Here is a 17,901-nt window from a genome sequence, read left to right on the forward strand (position 1 = left end):
CAGTTTGGCATCCATGCTCTGTTGCTAGTGCATTAGGAATATCCTTTTCCTATTTTATGAAATATTTTATTAACATAGCTGGGAAGCATGGCTGGAAGGAATACCTGTTACCTGTAGATACCTCAGTGGTGTTTAATATACCCATTAACACAGTTGATGGGCATACGATCACCTTCCACATCCAAAACTAGAAGGGCATTGCACCTACCAGTACACCGATGAGAACTAGGAAATGTCATAGCCCACAAGGGTAACCCTACTTTTCCAGTAGATAAAGATGTGAAAATTCACTCGGTTTTCTACTTGAGATATACATATGTAGATATAATGATTTAGAATTTAAACTACTTTTTCTTAATATACAACTCTAAAAATAATACTGATTAACACTCTGATTTCTGACTTTCAGGAGGGAAAAAACTAGTTATTTCCAATAGTCTGGAATTCAATTTTAGGTTGAACATTAGCTTGCTTCTCGTTCAGACAGATGGAAACAGAGAGAGAGTAGCCTACTTTCTTTTGGATAGTCTGGCTGGCTTTATTTGGGATATTACCCATCTGAAGATTGACCAGGGTGTAAACTGAGGGCAAGACTATGCCACATAGCTTTGTATCTGCTCCTCTTCCCACCGCCAACCTAAGTGTACTACAAATAGAGGGATTTTAAATCAATTTATATAGTGGCCCATAAAGTGCGGAGAACAGATCTGCTTTTTGATTTGGGGAGGAAAACAAAAAGAAATGCAGTGAATGGCAATCATCTCAAAATTTTAAAAAAGTGTTGGCAGTTACCATTTTAAACTGATTACCTTTACGAGTAAAAATCTATCCTGTGGTTAATTTTTTTTTTATATTTAATTTATTTATTTGACAGAGATCACAAGTAGGCAGAGAGGCAGGCAGAGAGAGGAGGAAGTAGGCTCCCCGCTGAGCAGAGAACCCGATGCGGGGCTCAAACCCAGGACCCTGGGATCATGACCTGAGCCGAAGGCAGAGTCTTTAACCCACTGAGCCACCCAGGTGCCCCTGTGGTTAATTATTTTTAAACTGCTTCATCCTTTATCATACAACTCTTGTGTAAAAAGCTTCACATCACTTTAAGTTATCACTAATTAAAATTGCAGGATGTGGCATACATCAAGTTTTCATATAAAGAGGTTTCCCCCCACTCCCCGACCTTTGGATCAAATACCGTAGCAGTGTAAGAAGAATACAGTTCCATCCATTCACAATACCCTATGGGGATGCATTTGTCTCAACACTTCCTCAAGGACACCAGGGGCACAAAATATGGTACTGTGCTTCCTTCCATCCAAGCAGCACAAACAGTCTCTCATTAATATATTTAAAGGCCATTAACAGGAAATCTGTATTTGGTTTGTGGCAAAGCTACTAACCTCAAAGACCTAATTTCTGCTAGCTATTGAGTCACTTAGCTTCCTAGGCATAACATTTATTCTTTTAATGTGATCTTCAAAATATGACTGCTGTTTTTAACATGTGTGTGGGGTGAGAAGGAGTGATGAAGCCAATATTTCCTGAATATTCTTTATGTAACAGGGACTTTGCAAAAATGATGTCATCCTAAGGAATTCTTCTTACCCGGTTTACATACCAGAAGGTTGAGCTACAGAGAGGTTAAGGTGCTTGTCTAAGGTCATACAACCAGAAAACAATGGAGTCGGGATTCAAATCAGTACACTGTGCCTTCAAAGTTTAGGTCCTAGCCTCTTGCTGCCTCCCCAGCAGGGCCCCTGACAGGGAATGGTTGTCTGAATCACCTCCATTATTACAAATCATGCATTAAAGACCAGGTCTGTTTGACAAGGTTAAAAGATAAAGACTCCAATTCCCTACTCTCATAGTCTTGAGTGGAGTGTGACCCACATGTTGGTCTTAGGCCCCTCCCTTTCCTACTAGAGGGAGGACAGGAAGCATGCTGAGTCTCTTCAGTCTAAGAAAAAAAAAAAAAACCCAACTGGTCAGAGCAAAGAGCTGCTCTGACCCAGCAGTGGAAGGCCAAGTTAAAGAACAGAAAGGTATAACCTAAACCCAGATCTTGGCTCTCAGGGTAAAAGGCCTCCCCACAGGACTTCGGCCATGGCATGCTGCAACAGCACTGAGAGCTAGCTCCCAAGTTGAGACTCAGATTCCATTTCTGCCTCCAGTAAGATATTGTAGGGTGTCCTTGGGCCTGACCCTTGACTTCAGTGTTCTCATCTATGGAGTGAGGGATAGCGATGTCTGCCTAGCATCCATCTTCTAAGTTTGTTTTTGGAGCAGACACTAGCATAGAGGTTAGCTCTCCCCATACACACAGCGGACGTTGCACCAAAGACCAGACCATCAGGCTCTATCCTCTTGGCAATCTGTACATTCAGACCCCAAACCCTTGCAAAAAATCCCACATTCTCCCATCAGCAACCTTTGGTAATCAGAAATATTATAGCATAACTGCTGTCCAGGATCAGAACTTAAGAAGTTGAAAGGTCCAGGAAGATGCGGTGTCTTGTCTCCACATCAAGTAAACAGCCTGGGGCACTGCTTTCTGACAGGTGGCGACACTCATGGGACACCAAGGAAGGAGCTATGTTTACAGGACACTTAATATCCTGAAAGGCATTGGATATATGGGTTGCCCATATCCCAGTAACCCAATCCCCTGGCCCTGGACCAGTGGTGAACTCAAGATGATCTCCACCATTTGCTTGGCTGTCACCATGTCTCCAACCTGTGAAATGGCTGATGGCTCTAGAGAATGACCCCAACCAATCAAAAAAAAAAAAAAAAAATGTTACCCAGCCAGTAGAAAGAGAAAGGGGACCTTTGAGAAAATGTGTCTGATGTTCAAAGGAAAAGTAGGGCAGCCTTTTGAAATGATTTTCATAGTCTTTAAATGAGAGAAATAAATTACCAGAACTAATAGTTATAGACAGCAGGACCGGCAGCCAGACTAAGCTCTGTATTTCCGTGATTCTAACACCTGTTGGGGAGCACCTGGTGGGCCCATACTACATGAGGCACTTAATATATATTGTCTAAACTAATCCTCATGACAATATATCATCCTCTGGCATGAACCAGCAACACAACCTTGAGCCAACATTGACATCTCTGGGTCTGGTCTTCTTCTAAGGCCAAGGAAAGAATTACCAACATGTATGCCAAAATCCCCAAGGCTTGGGCCAAGAAATGGAACAGAGAGGAAGACAGTGAGCCACGCTGAGGGCATAGATAGCTCTCATACAGAGGGGGAGGGGAGAAGCAGCGTAAAAAAATGGGAGACTATCTAGGGAGAAACAGAAAGGCAAATTCAATAAGCACTTTCAAAGTATGAGTCTCAAAACAAGAGTCTTTCTTCCTTGGAATATTACTGTTTTGTGCCAGCTTAGGAAGCCTGACTACCTCCCGTCTGCTTCAGAAAATAGACAGGATAACAGGAAACAGTTTCAGATTCCACAGTGATTATAGCTACTTAAGTTTGTCTTACCAAATACTGTCTCAAACAGATGGTATGTAACATTTGATTAAGGGCTTATCCTGCAAGCCCAACAGGGAACATTTCTTCCCCTCTTAATATAGAAAAGATTCAGAGAAGAAAGGAAATAAACTGACATCTTTGCTCATATTCTATGTATGTCAGTTTTGCTCGTGTGTGCGCCTTTCCTGAAATGAATCTATACTTATTATGCAAGTCAAGACCAAACTACATAATAGTGACACCAGAGAATCTTGGAGAAGAAGGATATGGAAGATCACCTCATCGAGCTCAGAGATGGAGACTGGGTAAAGTTAGCTGATGTTCCCAAGGTCATACTGTGGCAAACTTGGAACCAGGTCTTCTAACTCAGGGTCTGGCATTCACACCAGCCTTTATGTGTGCATAATGTTCAACGTGGGGAAAACACACAAATTTGTCAGCACCATTTTTACTAAATTAGCACCAATCTCCGAGGAGCAATTACCAGAACTTGAAGCTGATGGGTAATGCCATTCAAGTCCAGTTAATGAGCCAAAAGCTTGGTTCTTCAAAAACACTTAACATTAATCAGCATTTGGCTTTAGTTTGTGACAAATGTTTTCAAAACATCACAGACAATTACAATATTCTTAGCTTTGCCTAGTGTAAATACAAAATGAAAGAAAGTCAGAATTTCATAAATGACAGCCTCCAGAATGGAAATAATGAGTCCCACAGAGAAGGTACAATGTGTTCATCATTCTAGAGGCTAAATGTAACTTGGGAACTAACGAGGTCACTGAGAGATTACAAAGTGTGAGCCTTCTGCTTGGGGAGGATGAAAAGGCAAACAGGATCAGCCACATAAGGCAGTTAGAAAGGAGTTACCCCAGGCCTCATGCCCATGTCCCACTCCCAGGCTCACCCCCTAAGCCCGTGGTCACCAGCAGTGCCCCAGAGAGGAAGGTTTCCCAGCATCTAGTGGGGGGAGAAAGGAAACTGAACACACGGTGGCCTGGCGCTGGGAAAGCAGCAAAGGAGAGGAAGTGGGGGTGGGGAGTGTGGAGAGAGTAGGAGGGGGTTCCTGGGTGGCTCAGTGGGTTAAGCGTCTGCCTTCGGCTCAGGTCATGATCTCAGGGTCCTGGGATCGAGTCCCACATTGGGCTCTCTGCTCAGCAAGAGTTTGCTTCTCCCTCTCACTCTCATTCTGTGCCCTCCCTCCCTCCTTCCCTCCCACCTTCTCTCGCTCTCAAATAAATAAATAAATAAAATCTCTAAAAAAAAAAAAAAAAAGTAGGAGGATAATGCCTTAGCTCCAAGCTCCAGGTTCCAAGAAGAGTTCTTATGCAATTTTGTCCTCTGGATTTCCTGCCCATCTATCTATCTACTCTCTATCATTACAAGCTAAAACCAAGTTGTGGTTAATGTTAGGTTTTCTAAAAGACAGAGGATTGCTTCATTCACTGGGCTTAGACAGCATTACTCACCAGCTAGTTTTATATTAATAAAAAGTATGTTAATCAATTAACCAGTCATTGTTGATCAGCCCATTAATAGTTAACATTTATTGAGAAGTCACTGTGCCAGAAACAACACTAAATGCTTTCCCCTGTATTTCCTCATTTATTAGCCACTATGACCCTGTAACATGATAATAATGATCAGAGTCACTTTCAGGAATTTATTCAATGCATACATTAAGCACCTGTGGATATGACACTCTGTTCTAGGCATTGGGGATATAGCAGTGGAGGAAACATGCGAAGTCCCTCCTCTCTCTTAGGTAACTTATATCAGTTAGCTATTGCTGCATAACAAATCTTCCTTAAACTTACTGGCTAAAACAATTAGCATTCATTATTGCTTTTAAATGTATGGGCTCCCTGACCTTGGATGACTCACTCACACATCTGTAGCCATCTAGCAGACTGGTAGGTTGAGAAGAACCTGCCCTGGGAAGACTCTTCTCTATTCCACGAGGTTACCATCCTCCAGCAGCTCTCCTGAGTGTATCCTTTTTTTTTTTTTTAAGATTTTATTTATTTATTTGACACACAGAGAGAGATCACAAGTAGGCAGAGAGGCAGGCAGAGAGAGAGGGGGAAGCAGGCTGCCACTGAGCAGAGAGTCTGATGTGGTACCCAATCCCAGGACCCCGAGATCATGACCTGAGCTGAAGGCAGATGCTTTAACCCACTGAGCCACCCTGGTGCTCTCCTGAGTGTATTCTTTATGGCAAATGTGGGAGTCCTGAGAGAGTGAAATGTGCCAATCTTCTTGACACCTAGACTAAGAATTAGCACAGTATCTTCTGCCACATTCTATTGGCCAAAGAATGCCATAAGTCCAGCCCAGATTCAAGGGTGGGGAAACAGAGTCCACTTCATGATGGGAAGAGTCACATTGGAAAACACATGGATACAGGGAGGTCATTAGTACCCCTCATCAGTGACATAGGTAATGATGGCTGACATTATGTTAAGGAATTCATGACAATAGTTCATTTGAGTCTCACAGGTACCCTGTGAGGCAAGTTCTACTATCAATCTTAGTTTTCTAGATAAGGAAATTGAGGCCTTAAGAGGTAAAGATTTGCCAAACATCTATAGATATACCATGATGTAGCCAAGATTCAAACCCAAGACTAGTTCCTGAGCACTGAACCACTGTGTGCTTCTCTCCACCTGGGCACTTCAAAAGAGAGAGAAGGTACAAAATATGACCAGTATCTGCAAGGCCCTTCCTGGCCTACTGGGGACACATCATATAAATCCCTGAAGAATCGGTAACCATACATGCCTCTAAGCTATACTTCCTTGATAGCTGCCAACAGGACTGAGGATAAAGGAAGCCAAGACAAGAGCCTGAAGCTTCCATGACTAGAGGGACACTAACAGAACTTTGAAGGTCATGGACAGTGAACAGCAAATGGCATCCCCCTCATTTCTATGTAAAGAGGTTTCTGCATCTTTCTTGCTTACGAATAAACTTCAATTTTCCCAGAAGGGCATTCAGTATTTCTAACACATGGATTTATACAGCTTAGCACTTCATTCAGTGGCAAGCAATAGAAAATCTGACTACCAGTAGTTTTTACTCAAATAGGGATTTTTTTTCCCCACACGCAAGGCATGCGAAGGAAAGCAGTCCGGGGCGTCCCTGGAACCAGGGGATGTTATCAAGGAACCGGGATCTTTCTCCTCTGCCATCCTCAAAACATATCCTCATTCTTGTGGGGGGGGGTGGGGCCTAATGGTGCCAGGATGGCTGATATGCCCACAGGGAATTGTGTGCATGCCTAAGTAGGAAGAAGAAAAGACAGGAAGCCCAAGGAGAGCATGCAAGCACACCCAGCCCACTGTTTAAATGTTTTAATGTTTAAATGTTTTCCTTTGACATCCACCAGCTTACACTCTCTTTACTCTCTTTGGCTGGAAATTGGTAATGCATAGCTGCAAGGGAAGCTGGGAAAACTGGTGTTTCCGTTTTCTAATTCCACAGTATGTGAAAACAAGGCAAAACAGGGCTGGAATTGGCTTTTTGATGCCCTAGTGAACTGAAGCTGCCAACCCAAGAGCACTTCAGTCAGTTGCTCTCCTGGCTCCCTTTTCCCCTGATGCCCTTCTCCCTTCATGGACTATGGAAACTTTTCTGTGACTTTCCTGATGCCTAATGGCAGGCATGACTTCTATCAAGCCCCCTTAATCCTTTCTCTCTGCCCCTGCTGTTGTGGCATTTAGCACTTTCTGCCTTGAGTTGTTCCTCTAGTAGAATGCAAACTCATCCCATGAGCACCTCCTATAGCTCCTGGCACATGCAGACATTGTGATGGGAAGAGATCAGGCACCATGACACAGTACATGTGGACGACAAGAGAAAGAAGAGTGGCCCCAGTAATTTGAGGATTGTCAGGGGCAGAAGACTGGTAAAATGGTGGTTATCATCTGTGGTAACAGGACACTGCTGAGCTCTGTTTCAGACTTGTTGAGCATGAGTTGATCACCGAACGCACAAATAGGAATTTGAAACACATTTCTGGTCTTAGGAGAAAAGTTAGATCTGAGTTATAGGTTTGAAACTCACTGCCAAAAAGGAAGATTCAAAGTGGAAATCTACTGATGATTCTACCCACAGTCAGAGAAGACCCCGGGGAAAGAGGAAGGAACGAGCTCCAAAGACCAAGTAAATGTCAAAAGCAAAGCTGGAGAATGGCATAGGTTTGACATCACCAAGATTTTGCCAGGCAGGGAACACCAGCTCTGTGCTTGTCCAAGTGGTCAGTGTGTTCTCATGAAGAACAATGGAGGCCAGACTTGAGCAAGTATTTTCAGTCCAAACTATCATTGCAAGATAACTAAGGATGGAAGCAACAGACGTGCTCCTCTAAAGCAATAAACAAACAAGTGTCTGATTCCCTTACCTGGCAAATGGCAGAACCCCAGCTGAAATTGGCTTAAAACTGGCTTATGTAAAAGAGAACTTACTGGCCCATGAAAGAGCATGGATGGCTTCTGCTTCAGGCATTGCTGGATTCAAGGCCCAAGGAATGTCTTTAAGACCATCTCTCATCTCTCTTCCTTCCTAATTCTCTCTTAATGTTGGATTCATTCTCCCTTAATGCAGATGACTTTCCCCATACATCAAGGAAAACTGACGGAAAACAACTCTAGTGTACAACACCTTTTTTTTTTTTTTTAAAGTAGACTCCACACCCAGCTCAGAGCCCAATGTGGGACTTGAACTCACAACCCTGAGATCCTGAAAGCAAGACATAAGCTGAAATCAAGAGTTAGACACTTAACCGACTGAGCCACCCAGGCATCCCAAGTCTACAACATCTTTGCAGCTTGTGATTTCAAGACAGAAGAGAGTTCTATAAGCTCCTCAATGTCAGATCACAAGGAGGAATCTGATGGGCCCTTCTAGGTTTCCTGCCTTTCCCCAAGTCAAGGGAATGAAGTGTGCTGACTGACTGAGCTGAGGTCACACACTCACTTCTCTGAAAGTTGCGGGTCTGAGGGCTCTCCATTAAAAAGTAGTTCTGTTGGCAGAACAGAAAAGTACTAGATGGGCAAAAACAACATAGTCTTCTAAGGCCTGTTACAAATAGGCTTTGACCATTTGGGCCTTGCTTCCTTGTTGGGATTCAGACACACAGAGCCTATTGATAATTCAACAGTGAAGACCTGCTTGACTCACTGCCCTGGCGTCCACTTGCCTGTTTAACTGGTAAACAGCCTCTTTACCTCCCTCCAGGCTTCCAGACAAACTCCAGGAAGAGGAACTAAACGGAGCCTCGGGCTTAGTCAGCCTCAGGCCAGCCAGTCTCAAGGCTTGCTATTGTCAGTAACTGAATTTAGCCCCAGCCTTATAATTACATCCCTTTGAGACTCTACTTGGCTCCTCCCCATGCCTTCCTGAGCTATATCTTGGATTCCTGCTCTACGTACCATTTCCTCTGGGCCTAGGATATTACTTTATTCTCTCCTGGTATAATCCCCTTACTAAGGAGCATGACTAGTCTCCACTCTTTCATTCAATAGCTACCTACCTGTACGAGAGCTGTCTGCAGCCGGATACCGAACTCTGCTAACTTGTCACGCCTTTTTCCTGTTGCCCACTGGCTGGACCACCCCTGTGCTATCTCTGGAGGCTGGTTCAGATTCTGAGTCCCACCCCAATTATGACAGCTATTAACATCCCTAAAGAAGTTCCTCAGTCCCTAAATATATGGAGCAATTGGGGCACATGGAACAGCATTCTTGGAAGCACCCAAACTGTGTTTATTGCCTTGTAAACATTTAAACTTCCCAGTGGAGCCATCAGAAGTGGAAAGAATGTCCTACTCCCCTACTTCATTATCGCACTCTGTCACAGGGCCCTTTAAAGATTTTGTTCTACTGGGTATCAATGGATTGAATCCTTCCTAAATCACACCCTGCCCTTCAGGCCTGAGCCCTTTTGCCATAGAGTTCAGACCCTGTTGTGGGACAGCTACCACCCAGTTCCTTCCATCTCTGTCACATCTCTTTCAAGGGCCTTACACACACAAAAAAAATCTCTTCCCTTTTCCTTCAGGAAAAGAGCAAAGAACTCTTGCATATTGGTGCATAGAAACAGACTCAATCAGATCTGCTCCATTAATTTTCTAAACATGCCTGGACATGAACTCCAGCAGAAGAATAGGCCTGGGTTTAGGCTGAAATCTCTGCAAGGAGAAGAGAGGCATGTTAGGAGAAAACTGTTTCCCAATCTCAGTGTACACTATCAAAACATTCTGGGTATGTGCATTGGCTACCTGTCACACATCACTTAACAACCTCTCAGGCCTATCTCCCCCTGCAGGCCCTGCTATGGCACCAAGTTCCATATGGTCTTTGTCCATGGATGTAATCTGATTGTGTCCTCCCTGGGCCCCCCCACATGCCTTTTGCAGCCCCTCCCAGGTATTCTTTTATGCAAAGTGCATTATACTTAGGGAAACCCTCTTAACACTAACACATTCCAACCTAGAAGTCAGGATGCCACTGGGACCACGTTTGACCAATAGATAACCGAAGCAAATGAAGAGGTACTTTCCTCTTACGTCTTCCAGGCAGGCATTATTTTTAAAGATTTATTTATTTATTTTAGAGAGAGAGAGACAGAGACAGAGAGAGAGCACAAGTGGGAGGGGCAGAGGGAGAGGGAGGGAGAATCCCAAGCAGACTCCTGCTGAGGGCCAAGCCTGATGCCGGGCTTGAGCTGAAACCAACAGTCTGACGTTTAGCCAACAGGTGCCCCCAGGCAGGCATTTTTGAGACGCAATTCATAAGGCTCCTGAGATGATTCCAGGGATATAGAACTGAAGTTTTCTACAACAGTGGTCAAACCAATAACACATCCTTGTATTGGTTTTCCCTCCCTCTCTGTCACACGTCCCTTGTTCTCCACTTGTCTTTGGGATCACTTTTCAAATCAAATATCTCAGTTTCAGCTTTTGGGGAAGCTCAAGTTAAGAGATAAGGATGTCACGGCTTCTCGGGAACTGTCTAAAAGAACAAATAAACCTTTGGTACGAAAGATCTAGTTTCAAATTCTATCGAACTGTTAAGACCACAGACAAATTACTAAGCCACTCTGAGGCCCAATTTCCTCATCTTTAAAAAGGGATAACATGATGGACCCCACTGCATTTGTCTAAGTATTTAACTGGGTCATCTGTGTGAGGAGCCAAGCAAGGACAGCCACCACAGGGTTGGTTGCATCCCATCAATATTCATTCTCTTCTTCTCTTTAGTCTCACCTTTTGCTCCTCAGGGCGCTTTTTTTTTTTTTTTTTTTATCAGAGAGTTGAAGGGTAGAAATGAAAATCGACATAAGAAAGGGATAGCTGTGTGTACAACAGAAAATATTTCAAATGTATATACTTAACAGTACATGGATATAGAATTCCATTAAGCTGAACACTTAAAATTTGTGAACTTTACATAAGTTATATTGTAATAAAAAAAAATTAAAGCACTAGAATATTTAGAGAAGGGATCCATCATTGTTCCAGATGTTTAAATATTTCTATTTAAAATAGAGACACAGGGGTGCCTGGGTGGCTCAGTGGGTTAAAGCCTCTGCCTTCAGCTTAGGTCATGATCCCAAGGGTCCTGGGATCGAGCCCCACATAGGGCTCTCTGCTCCGCAGGGAGCCTGTTCTGCCTGCCTCTCTGACTATAAATAAATAAAATCTTTTAATAAATAAATAAATAAAATAGAGACACTGTGAGATGGACAACTAGAGTCTTCTGTCACAGCAAGAGCTCTTTCCTTTAATAAGTTTTAAGTGAAAATGACTTTATTAACATATAAATATTTAAATCAAATATATGTATTATATATAGATATAAAATACATATTGTATATAATATATAATAGATATAGATAACAAATAGCCAATAAAACATTTTTTACTTAAAATGTGTTAAACAATTCTTTCTCTAATGGAAATATAAGTTTCAAATAACATGTTAACATACATTAATTATATTAATAATAATATGGAAAAATCAATAATAAATACTACAGAAAAATTATATATATATAAATAAACTGGTTACTATATGAGCTACCTTATTTTTAATAAAGGACTTTGAATCTGAACTAGTGAAAAGACACACAAATCACTGGGATTAAATCAAGAGGACAATGTAGCCCCCTCATGCCATTATTTAATTATACTCTGTCTCAGCCAGGAGTAGACACCTAAGGGAGCTCTCAGCATCTATACGGTGAAAATCGCATTCTTGGAACATGGTTCAAATACCAGTGAAATTATGCACAAGCATGGAAACAAGTCTCTAGATGCTGGAGAAACAGAGTCATGGTCTAACAAGCAGAGCAGGGCGGGCAACAACCATGGTAGGAGCTGTGGCCTAGACTACATCCCCCAGGGCTAGGTCAGCCAGGAGCCCCACAGGGGCCTCCCAGATCCCACAATGTGCCAACAGCCCTTGGGCTCCTGACCACACAGGGGGACCAACATGCCGGCAGTGTTAGCCCAAGACACACACCAGCAGTGGTGAGAGAACCACAGATGTGGATGGGCAGTTCAGTCGGGTCAGACCCCCCCCTCCCTCCCCTATCCCTGCCCCACATGCTGGAGGAGCCTGAGCCCAGGAAAGCCTGGAGAGAGGAGAGAAGCGGTGAATGATAATAAAAGTCAAACTATCTGGACCCAGCTTTTTAAAAGCTCCGAATTTGGGGGTGCCTGGGTGACTCAGTGGGTTAAAGCCTCTGCCTTCAGCTCAGGTCATAATCCCAGAGTCCTGGGATAGAGCCCTGCATCCAGCTCCCCCTGCCCCCCCCCGCCCCCTCCAACCCGCCTTTCTGGCCGTGATGGACAAGGGACAAGACTCCTCTCCTCACTTTCTTGCTGATGGACTTGCTGAGAGGCCTAGAGGCGAACGTAGAAAGCGAATGGGAGTTTTTGTCTCCTCCCTTCGGTTAAATTCTAACTCACCTCGCCTCTCCCACTCGGCCGGTCTCGCTGTCTGCCCCAGGCAGTCTCCGCCAGCCAGGCCAGGCCTGATCTTGTTCTCTGAATGTTGGAAGCTGAGACGCCTAAAAGGAAATTCTGCTCTCGTTCCAAAGTCGCTTCATCTTCATGGGGAAAAATTTTTTTTCAGGGAAAGGTAAATGCAGCCAATCTGAGAAATCTTGGTTGATTATTTACTATTTATGACCTAACCTTCGAAAGACTCCACTGGAAAATGGAGGGCAAGTATTTATACAGTTCACAGCCCAGGGAAGTTCTTTTCCCCTGCGTGATCACCTGGACTAAGGCAGGTAGCTTAAGGTTCCATTCAAAGAGGCCAATTCTGCGACCTCCTCCATTTTCCAAAATGCCTCCCAGTGGCTCCCAAAGCTGAAGGCGGGCGGTTTTTACATGATTTCTGAATTACTGATGGAGCTTGGCAAACTAGCTTCCCCTATGCCCATGATGATCCCTGGCTAATCTGTCAGCACAAAAGGGAAGCTGTCAACAGAGGACTAATGAAGACTTACTACAAAAGAAAACTTTCTCGAAGTGAACTACCAAAATGGAATTATGACTTTTATATATATATATATATATATATATATTTTAAGATTTTATTTATTTATCAGAGAGAGAGAGAGAGAGTGAGAGTGAGCACAGGCAGACAGAATGGCAGGCAGAGGCAGAGGGAGAAGCAGGCTCCCTGATGAGCAAGGAGCCCAATGTGGGACTCCATCCCGGACGCTGGGATCATGACCTGAGCCGAAGGCCGCTGCTTAACCAACTGAGCCACCCAGGCGTATCATGACTTTTAATGTTTGGGAGGATGGTTCTCCAGTTTTGCAGCACCTTTTCCCAGGACTTGACTTTTCAGGCCCAGCCTCTGTGCAGATAAGAACTGCTCCATGTTAGAAATACTATTATTATTACTCATCTAAAGCAATTACTCAAAATACCTAAATGCTGTTTGAAAAAAGTCAGGCAATAACACACTGTAAAAACTCATGCTACAGACTGTTATTTCAAAGGGTAGAGGGAACATCATCCATCCCTCTTAGGGTCCTTAAAAGATATAGTAAGTAAAGGGTGCCTGGGAGACTCAGCAGGTTAAGCTCCTGCCTTTGGCTCCGGTCATAATCCTAGGGTCCTAGGAACCAGCCCCGCATTGGGCCCCCTGCTCAGCAGGGGACCTCTTTCTCTTTCTCCCTCTGCTGCTCCTTCTGCCTATTCTCTCTTTGTCAAAGAAATAAATAAAATCTTTTTTAAAAAAATACAGTAAGTAAAAGTAGAGTGGTTCATGTTACATTAAAGGCAAAACCTAAGGTGATACGGTAAACAGACTTCACTAAAGCACACTCTTTATTTTGACTGTGTCAGTTAGGAATAGCAATTGGATGCAAACAACAGGAACTAGGAGGGGCTAAAGCAAATCAGTGGTTTATTCTCACATATAAAGAAAGTCTGAAGGTATCGGAGTTTTAGAGACCCAAGTTCTATCTTTCTTTTTGCCATCCTTAACCTCATGATCCAACACAGCGGCTGAAATCTCAGCCATGCCATCCATGTCCCAGGAAAGAAGAGAACGGAGGAAAAAGACAAAAGGAGTATCCACCCACAGAGTTGCCAGATTTGGCCAATAAAATGGCTATACATTATGTGAATATACTTATATTAAAAATTATTCTTTGTCTATCTGGAATTCAAATTTAACCCGGGCATACTGCATTTTATTGGGCAACCCTGTCCATCTCCCAAGAGCTCCTTAGATCATTGGCCATCCCCGCCGCAAGGAAGGCTGGGAAGTGTAGTCTTTTAACCAGACATATTGCCACATTAGAGTCCGTTCATTAAGGAGAAATAGAAAATAAATATAATGTAGGGAGCTAACAGTCTTTGCAGGAGTGAAGGTGAGTCTGAGGAAAGGATATCCATGCTCCACACCCTCCGTGAAGCATTTCTTTTTTTTTTTTTTTTAAAGATTTTATTTATTTATTTGACAGACAGAGATCACAAGTAGGCGGAGAGGCAGGCAGTTAGAGAGGGGGAAGCAGGCTCCCCGCAGAGCCCAGAGCCCGATGTGGGGCTCGATCCCAGGACCCTGGGATCATGACCTGAGCCGAAGGCAGAGGCTTTAACCCACTGAGCCACCCAGGCGCCCCGAAGCATTTCTTGACTGCAACACGTCATGGTCACTCTGGCCTCTGAAAACATTCAGCTCTTCTGATCTCAGTTTTGGACACAAAGTATGATTTTTAATTTTACTTCTTAATTATTTTTTTAGTAATCGCTACACCCAATGTGAGGCTTGAACTCACAACCCCAAGATCAAGCGTCCCACACTTTTCTGACTAAACCAGCCAGGTGCCCCACAAAGTGTGATTTTTAATAAACATATATAAGAATTGATATATTCAGGGAGCTGTTGTCTTCAAAGAAGTCTGACACTCACAATACTGCCACCCTTCAAAGTAGTTCAGCGATTTAGATCCTAATGAAGCCCAAGTCTTCCCTTATAAGGGATCCTGGAAGCTGCACTCAGACAGGACAAGGGATGCCTTTGAAATTTGTTGTCTCTGAGTGGAAATATTCACTAAATTCCATTCTACATCAAACTTAACACCATTCCTTCCCAGAACTTCCTCCCACTCTTGTAAGAACACAAGATTATCTTATAGAATGTCAACAGCTCTAGCCACTGGGGACAGGTCTAACAAAGCAGCTGGTTTAGGAAACTGGCTTTGGAGAGCTCAATGGCCTCTCATAACCCAATCAGCTGTGGCCTGATCAGTCTCATTAAAACAGGGTTTATACCGTGATGCCTCCTAAAATGAAGATAGGGAACAATGAAAGAAAACAACCCCGAATTAAAACTCTTTCCATGTTTCCCCTGAAAAATTCTTAATTTGGGGGTTCCTTTTGCCCGATGGTGACCGCTCACAGTTTATCTCCACTATAAACCATGCTTGCAAGCTTGTTCCCTGGCTCTGACCTGGACAAATTCAGGATGTTTACATTATAAAGATCAGTCTCTACTGGCAAATGATGCTTAAACACAGCCAGCCTCTCTGCAGGTTCCCTCCCAGGGTTCACTGTGTGGCCACTGTGTGGCCAAAAGTAAGGATAGAATAATTTTTCTAAGATTGACTCTTAATAACCATGTCCACGGTTCAGTGCCTTTCCTGGATGGTGTCTGGGTGCAGGGCTCCACGCAGGTGCTGATAACAGTAAGCACGTTCCCTGCTCCCCGGACACATTCCGCCTGTCGTGAGCGCGTTCCGCTCTGGGTTTTATCATATGCTCCTTCGTTATTTATACTGCTTTCAGTCAGCTACTTGATACTTCATAAAATTTGCCTCTAAGCTGTCCTGTAGGGGAAAACGACCTATCCAAGGGGAACGCCGTTCCAACTTTATAACCTCTGACGATTGCCCAATAGTCCTCTGTAAAGGTTGCAGGACTGGAGCGAGCGAAAGTCCAGGCCACTTGCTGGCATTTAACGGCAGCGGGTGCGTTAGTGTAAATAGAATTAGATCCCCTGCTTTGGGGGAGTCCTTTCCAGCCGATCTCTCCCAGGGGGCAGTGAGTGTAGACGGCATGAGCCATGTGGAAATTCGGCCTCTGCTCAAGGTCAGAACAAACAGGGCACGTCAGTGATGATTTTACCAATCTCTCGCTTATTTCCGAAAGCAAGAAGAGAATGTAATAGCGGCAAGAATGGATCTATGGGATGGAAATAATGAGCCCTTTATAACCCAAAATGACGCTGCCAGGAAAAACAAACAAACAAACAAAAAAAAATAGGACATTTTATCAGAGGCCGCCGCTGCCCAAGGCTAGTGGGGCACAAGGTACTGAGTGTTCAGCTCCGTGGGCCAAGAGCTACAGTAAGTCCTGCCCCCTGCGCGGCTTCTCTCCTGTCAGCCGGATCAAGCAGCCTTAACCACCTGGTGGAGAAGAGCTTTAGTGTTTTCTAAGTATGTGCTGGGTGGATGCTTCACATTTTTGATAAAGATGTGGAGTCATGTTGCAACACTTAAGGAGGGCCTCTCTGCGTCAGCGTTGCGCAATTCGGGAGGCACCGGGCCCCGCGCATCAGCGGGGCGCTGCGAACACACGGCTTATGCAATGCACCATCGGGCCCGTCCAGGTTTCTCCTCCCAGCCTCCGGAGGAATTTTCAGGCTCCGAACTTGGTCGTGGTTTCCGCAGTTCTTTGCCCTAGTCCTTTGCGCGGAGTGGCTCAGTGGTCAGCAGCTGCCAGCGAGGTAGAGAAAACGGCCACCTCTGGCAGGGGCGCCAGGGAGGCTGGCTCTGGTCTCCAGAGGGCCCTGGCCTGCCGCACAGCACCCTACAGGGAGGGCGGGTGAGGGCTTTTCATCTGAGGGAGTCTAGGCCAGAAGGTGGAACTAGGGCGTGACGACAAGGAAACGGAGTCTCCCCGCAAGTCAGGCGTCCTGCTTATCGCGGGAGCACCGCTGAATGCTGTGCTCACAGCTCCTTTGTCTGGTGATGGGAAATTTGGCGCTGTGCTCTCCTCCTCCGCTCACCTGGAGCCCTTGGAAAGTAGGTCGGCTGCTTGTCTGATGCCCTGTCACCTGCAATCACTGTACTCGTGCCTGCCTCCCTGCTCGGCTTCTGTTTCCTTCCAGGCTTCCATTCACTCCACAAAGCCGGTGAGCACCTGCTATGTGCCAGGCGCAGTGCCAAGCGCTGGCCACCAGCAGGGCTTTCACAACACCTGGTGGCCCCCTGGGGCACGCTGGGCTCATCCTACGGGGGCCTCGTCTCCTGTGTGCCTCTTAGCCCTCCCCCGTCCCGGAATCATCCTTCCCCTCCACTCCCCTCCCATGCCTCCCCGCTCTCCTCCCTTTGGGGAGCGAAACTATTTCTTGATCATTGTGATCATGGTAACCTGACAAATGATTCTCCCAAAGTGTCGTTTTTGGTAATCACTGATTCCTCTCAGGAGATTTTCCACAGTCAAAAGGGATAGTTTGAAGAAACCACACCTTCCATGAAACGAACAATGGGCCGATGGAGGAATGTGGAACAAGGGAGCACCGGGGCAGAATACTGTCTGAGCAGATTCTTTCCAAGTCAGCCAGGGTCGGGTTGCCTTGTTCACACCTTCCCTTATTACGCAGGTGATCACTGAGCTGTGAGCCCAGTGTTCAAGGGAACAAATTCTGCAGCTGGAGTGCCTGGGTTCAAATTCTGGCTCTGCACATTCAAATCTTAGGAAAGTTATTTATTTGATCTTGTTCCTTAGTTTCCTCATGAAAAGACGCATGGTTTAGAGATTAACATAAATTAGTATGTATGACAGTTTCATCATACTGGCATGCATACTAAACACACTATTAATACTAACTTTGACTTTTCTTGAGGCCAACTCTACCCTTTTTACCTTTTTAAAAAAAGATTTATTTATT

At 44.6% G+C, this 17,901-nt stretch overlaps 1 long non-coding RNA gene across 1 annotated transcript in view; it reads right to left on the reverse strand.

The window, feature by feature from the left end:
• LOC101683144 overlaps positions 1-17,901 on the reverse strand; it is a 150,998-nt gene that overhangs the window by 10,650 nt on the left and 122,447 nt on the right. The window lies entirely within an intron of this gene.

Source organism: Mustela putorius, unplaced genomic scaffold (genome assembly GCF_011764305.1).
Source record: "Mustela putorius furo isolate JIRA1106 unplaced genomic scaffold, ASM1176430v1.1 tig00000640_pilon_pilon_pilon, whole genome shotgun sequence".
NCBI classification, from domain to species: domain Eukaryota; kingdom Metazoa; phylum Chordata; class Mammalia; order Carnivora; family Mustelidae; genus Mustela; species Mustela putorius.